This window comes from Ambystoma mexicanum, chromosome 3q, assembly GCF_040938575.1.
Source record: "Ambystoma mexicanum isolate Mex_15411 chromosome 3q, UKY_AmexF1_1, whole genome shotgun sequence".
Lineage (NCBI taxonomy): Eukaryota > Metazoa > Chordata > Amphibia > Caudata > Ambystomatidae > Ambystoma > Ambystoma mexicanum.
This window is the reverse complement of record NC_090926.1, coordinates 1139686124-1139691123: the sequence shown is the minus strand read 5'-3', so window position 1 is coordinate 1139691123 and position 5000 is coordinate 1139686124. Positions and strand designations below refer to the sequence as shown.

General features: G+C 51.3%; 5 non-coding genes across 5 annotated transcripts; all 5 read left to right on the top strand.

Moving 5' to 3' along the window:
* Positions 1 to 250: 250 nt before the first annotated feature.
* Positions 251 to 332, top strand: TRNAS-CGA (transfer RNA serine (anticodon CGA)). Its single transcript has one exon. It is a non-coding gene; the product is annotated as a tRNA-Ser (tRNA).
* A 1122-nt stretch (positions 333 to 1454) lies between these two features.
* On the top strand, positions 1455 to 1536 carry TRNAS-AGA (transfer RNA serine (anticodon AGA)). Its single transcript has one exon. It is a non-coding gene; the product is annotated as a tRNA-Ser (tRNA).
* A 363-nt stretch (positions 1537 to 1899) lies between these two features.
* On the top strand, positions 1900 to 1981 carry TRNAS-CGA (transfer RNA serine (anticodon CGA)). The gene has a single exon. It is a non-coding gene; the product is annotated as a tRNA-Ser (tRNA).
* Positions 1982 to 3548: 1567 nt separating this feature from the next.
* TRNAS-CGA (transfer RNA serine (anticodon CGA)) lies at positions 3549 to 3630 on the top strand. Its single transcript has one exon. It is a non-coding gene; the product is annotated as a tRNA-Ser (tRNA).
* A 1132-nt stretch (positions 3631 to 4762) lies between these two features.
* TRNAS-AGA (transfer RNA serine (anticodon AGA)) lies at positions 4763 to 4844 on the top strand. The gene has a single exon. It is a non-coding gene; the product is annotated as a tRNA-Ser (tRNA).
* The last annotated feature ends 156 nt before the right edge of the window (positions 4845 to 5000 follow it).

The following is a 5000-nucleotide window of genomic DNA, read 5'->3' as shown; positions in this document are numbered from 1 at the left end:
GATCCTAGGAGTAAAAGCGGCTTCATCCTTTAGGCCAACGCAGAGAAACTGGTACGTTTTGACGGGTTTCGTTTTGCAATTTCAAACATATATGTACATTTAAAAGAAACTTGTGAGGAGAAAGAACGGTGCATGATGAGAGAGAAGGGTGGAAAGTACAGGACAAGATCTAGAGGCAAGGCGGTAGAGACTAAGGACTCTTCTGTGTAAGCACAGCACGATCTTTCGAGTGAGAGTTTCACTCTCATGGGTAGTTGTGGCCGAGTGGTTAAGGCGATGGACTCGAAATCCATTGGGGTCTCCCCGCGCAGGTTCGAACCCTGCCGACTACGCCTCGGTTTGAACTGAGCTGCAATTTTGCAATTTGCTCGGAAATGTCCCCAAAACAAGATGTAAACATGCATGTTGATTATAGGATGGACGATAAAGCAGACATTGGGAAGACTCCCATCCAGGACTCTCTGACTGTTAGGGGTGGGGGCCACGATTATATTTCCACCCTGACACTAGTTGCCGCTAGAGCCATCGACGCCTGGCATCGCCTCCGTCTGTAAGAAGCCCATCCTGCGCTTTTCCTTGCCTGCATCTTTACAGCAGATATTGGGAGGGGTCCATGTGGATACAGAGGATGGAGCAACTGGCACGCAAGCTATCTGCCGAGCCTTTTTTGTGTGTCAGCACAAGGGTTCTCGTGTCACTTCTAGACCTTCCTTGGCAGATGCATTCAGGAGAGGCCCCCTACCTGCGACCCAGTGAAAGTACAGTCTTTTGCTGCCCTGTGCAAGCCAGGGGACTGAAGGCACAGCTTTCTGCCACAACAGCAGAGAGCAGAGGAAGGGCGCCCAGGAGGACCGTCAGAGGGTGGTGAGGCCCCTGTCCTCTCGGCCCCGATCGGCCAAGACCTCTCTATTTGGGCAGAAGGGACCCATTCTGCGGTCCTCTGAGGCTTAGGGCCACATGCCCAGAAGGCCCACCACCCAAATCTTTGCCATATGGCTTAGACTAACTACCGGACCACTCGTGCGGCCATTTATTCCTCTGGAGCCTGTCAAAATGGCCTGCCGAAATTGGCTCCCAGGAGGCCTCTGCAACTCGATTTGCATAGAGACAGCCCCTGCCCAGGCATGCTTCCAAACAGGACACTGTTAACAGTTTCAATTTGGAGCTGGCAGAAGCCAGTGCAACCTAGTGAAGGTGAGGCTCTGCTGCCTGGCCGCTTGCTAGGTTTATTAGCACAGATCTGTCCCTGGCACTTAGTCTGAGCTTGGCAGGGAGGGGAAATGGCATTTAGGGAACTTGGGCCAGACCATAGAGATTCTGACTTTTGAATGCATTTTCAAGGGTCATGGGAGGGCCAAAAGGGAACGGTGCAGAGCGGCATAAAGTAAGGGGCGGAGGAGACATTGTGTGTGGCTAAAGTGTTAAGTTTATAGTAGAAACAGGTTTGCTCAGGAGTAGTCGTGGCCGAGTGGTTAAGGCGATGGACTAGAAATCCATTGGGGTTTCCCCGCGCAGGTTCAAATCCTGCCGACTACGGTGCAGAGCCCGCTTTTATTGTTTACTCTTTTCTGGTGTGGAAAACAATCTTAAAATAGCAGTATAATACAATTACTAAAGGAGGCTGCGGCGCACGTGAGCTATTCAAGCAAGATCCTAGGAGTAAAAGCGGCTTCATCCTTTAGGCCAACGCAGAGAAACTGGTACGTTTTGACGGGTTTCGTTTTGCAATTTCAAACATATATGTACATTTAAAAGAAACTTGTGAGGAGAAAGAACGGTGCATGATGAGAGAGAAGGGTGGAAAGTACAGGACAAGATCTAGAGGCAAGGCGGTAGAGACTAAGGACTCTTCTGTGTAAGCACAGCACGATCTTTCGAGTGAGAGTTTCACTCTCATGGGTAGTCGTGGCCGAGTGGTTAAGGCGATGGACTCGAAATCCATTGGGGTCTCCCCGCGCAGGTTCGAACCCTGCCGACTACGCCTCGGTTTGAACTGAGCTGCAATTTTGCAATTTGCTCGGAAATGTCCCCAAAACAAGATGTAAACATGCATGTTGATTATAGGATGGACGATAAAGCAGACATTGGGAAGACTCCCATCCAGGACTCTCTGACTGTTAGGGGTGGGGGCCACGATTATATTTCCACCCTGACACTAGTTGCCGCTAGAGCCATCGACGCCTGGCATCGCCTCCGTCTGTAAGAAGCCCATCCTGCGCTTTTCCTTGCCTGCATCTTTACAGCAGATATTGGGAGGGGTCCATGTGGATACAGAGGATGGAGCAACTGGCACGCAAGCTATCTGCCGAGCCTTTTTTGTGTGTCAGCACAAGGGTTCTCGTGTCACTTCTAGACCTTCCTTGGCAGATGCATTCAGGAGAGGCCCCCTACCTGCGACCCAGTGAAAGTACAGTCTTTTGCTGCCCTGTGCAAGCCAGGGGACTGAAGGCACAGCTTTCTGCCACAACAGCAGAGAGCAGAGGAAGGGCGCCCAGGAGGACCGTCAGAGGGTGGTGAGGCCCCTGTCCTCTCGGCCCCGATCGGCCAAGACCTCTCTATTTGGGCAGAAGGGACCCATTCTGCGGTCCTCTGAGGCTTAGGGCCACATGCCCAGAAGGCCCACCACCCAAATCTTTGCCATATGGCTTAGACTAACTACCGGACCACTCGTGCGGCCATTTATTCCTCTGGAGCCTGTCAAAATGGCCTGCCGAAATTGGCTCCCAGGAGGCCTCTGCAACTCGATTTGCATAGAGACAGCCCCTGCCCAGGCATGCTTCCAAACAGGACACTGTTAACAGTTTCAATTTGGAGCTGGCAGAAGCCAGTGCAACCTAGTGAAGGTGAGGCTCTGCTGCCTGGCCGCTTGCTAGGTTTATTAGCACAGATCTGTCCCTGGCACTTAGTCCGAGCTTGGCAGGGAGGGGATATGGCATTTAGGGAACTTGGGCCAGACCATAGAGATTCTGACTTTTGAATGCATTTTCAAGGGTCATGGGAGGGCCAAAAGGGAACGGTGCAGAGCGGCATAAAGTAAGGGGCGGAGGAGACATTGTGTGTGGCTAAAGTGTTAAGTTTATAGTAGAAACAGGTTTGCTCAGGAGTAGTCATGGCCGAGTGGTTAAGGCGATGGACTAGAAATCCATTGGGGTTTCCCCGCGCAGGTTCAAATCCTGCCGACTACGGTGCAGCGCCCGCTTTTATTGTTTACTCTTTTCTGGTGTGGAAAACAATCTTAAAATAGCAGTATAATACAATTACTAAAGGAGGCTGCGGCGCACTTGAGCTATTCAAGCAAGATCCTAGGAGTAAAAGCGGCTTTATCCTTTAGGCCAACGCAGAGAAACTGGTACGTTTTGACGGGTTTCGTTTTGCAATTTCAAACATATATGTACATTTAAAAGAAACTTGTGAGGAGAAAGAACGGTGCATGATGAGAGAGAAGGGTGGAAAGTACAGGACAAGATCTAGAGGCAAGGCGGTAGAGACTAAGGACTCTTCTGTGTAAGCACAGCACGATCTTTCGAGTGAGAGTTTCACTCTCATGGGTAGTCGTGGCCGAGTGGTTAAGGCGATGGACTCGAAATCCATTGGGGTCTCCCCGCGCAGGTTCGAACCCTGCCGACTACGCCTCGGTTTGAACTGAGCTGCAATTTTGCAATTTGCTCGGAAATGTCCCCAAAACAAGATGTAAACATGCATGTTGATTATAGGATGGACGATAAAGCAGACATTGGGAAGACTCCCATCCAGGACTCTCTGACTGTTAGGGGTGGGGGCCACGATTATATTTCCACCCTGACACTAGTTGCCGCTAGAGCCATCGACGCCTGGCATCGCCTCCGTCTGTAAGAAGCCCATCCTGCGCTTTTCCTTGCCTGCATCTTTACAGCAGATATTGGCAGGGGTCCATGTGGATACAGAGGATGGAGCAACTGGCACGCAAGCTATCTGCCGAGCCTTTTTTGTGTGTCAGCACAAGGGTTCTCGTGTCACTTCTAGACCTTCCTTGGCAGATGCATTCAGGAGAGGCCCCCTACCTGCGACACAGTGAAAGTACAGTCTTTTGCTGCCCTGTGCAAGCTAGGGGACTGAAGGCACAGCTTTCTGCCACAACAGCAGAGAGCAGAGGAAGGGCGCCCAGGAGGACCGTCAGAGGGTGGTGAGACCCCTGTCCTCTCAGCCCCGATCGGCCCCGATCGGCCAAGACCTCTCTATTTGGGCAGAAGAGACCCATTCTGCGGTCCTCTGAGGCTTAGGGCCACATGCCCAGAAGGCCCACCACCCAAATCTTTGCCATATGGCTTAGACTAACTACCGGACCACTCGTGCGGCCATTTATTCCTCTGGAGCCTGTCAAAATGGCCTGCCGAAATTGGCTCCCAGGAGGCCTCTGCAACTCGATTTGCATAGAGACAGCCCCTGCCCAGGCATGCTTCCAAACAGGACACTGTTAACAGTTTCAATTTGGAGCTGGCAGAAGCCAGTGCAACCTAGTGAAGGTGAGGCTCTGCTGCCTGGCCGCTTGCTAGGTTTATTAGCACAGATCTGTCCCTGGCACTTAGTCTGAGCTTGGCAGGGAGGGGAAATGGCATTTAGGGAACTTGGGCCAGACCATAGAGATTCTGACTTTTGAATGCATTTTCAAGGGTCATGGGAGGGCCAAAAGGGAACGGTGCAGAGCGGCATAAAGTAAGGGGCGGAGGAGACATTGTGTGTGGCTAAAGTGTTAAGTTTATAGTAGAAACAGGTTTGCTCAGGAGTAGTCGTGGCCGAGTGGTTAAGGCGATGGACTAGAAATCCATTGGGGTTTCCCCGCGCAGGTTCAAATCCTGCCGACTACGGTGCAGCGCCCGCTTTTATTGTTTACTCTTTTCTGGTGTGGAAAACAATCTTAAAATAGCAGTATAATACAATTACTAAAGGAGGCTGCGGCGCACTTGAGCTATTCAAGCAAGATCCTAGGAGTAAAAGCGGCTTCATCCTTTAGGCCAACGCAG